We start from the raw sequence: 309 nt of genomic DNA, 5'->3' as shown, positions 1-309 counted from the left end.
TACTAATAATAAAAACATATATTAACCTATATTTTATAAAGTTTGTATGGGCGTTTAATTTGTAATTCCTTTAAATTTTGTGTCTCGTTTTCTGATACAGACAAAGACCTTTTTCTCAAAATGCACATCTCTCACGTGCTACGCGAGTTTCTCGCAATTATTAGAATATTAATTAATAATGGTAGATACAGATCTATACCATGCGTAAAAATAAAAAAAAGATTGAAGTTGAAGTGAATAGCTCAGCAAAACAATGGGGCTGGTCCCTCGGATGATTGTCATGTTGAAGTTGAAGGTGAAGTTGGTACA

This window comes from Arachis ipaensis, chromosome B02, assembly GCF_000816755.2.
Source record: "Arachis ipaensis cultivar K30076 chromosome B02, Araip1.1, whole genome shotgun sequence".
In the NCBI taxonomy this organism is placed as follows: domain Eukaryota; kingdom Viridiplantae; phylum Streptophyta; class Magnoliopsida; order Fabales; family Fabaceae; genus Arachis; species Arachis ipaensis.
The sequence above is the reverse complement of the archived record's forward strand: the minus strand, read 5'-3'. Positions refer to the sequence as shown.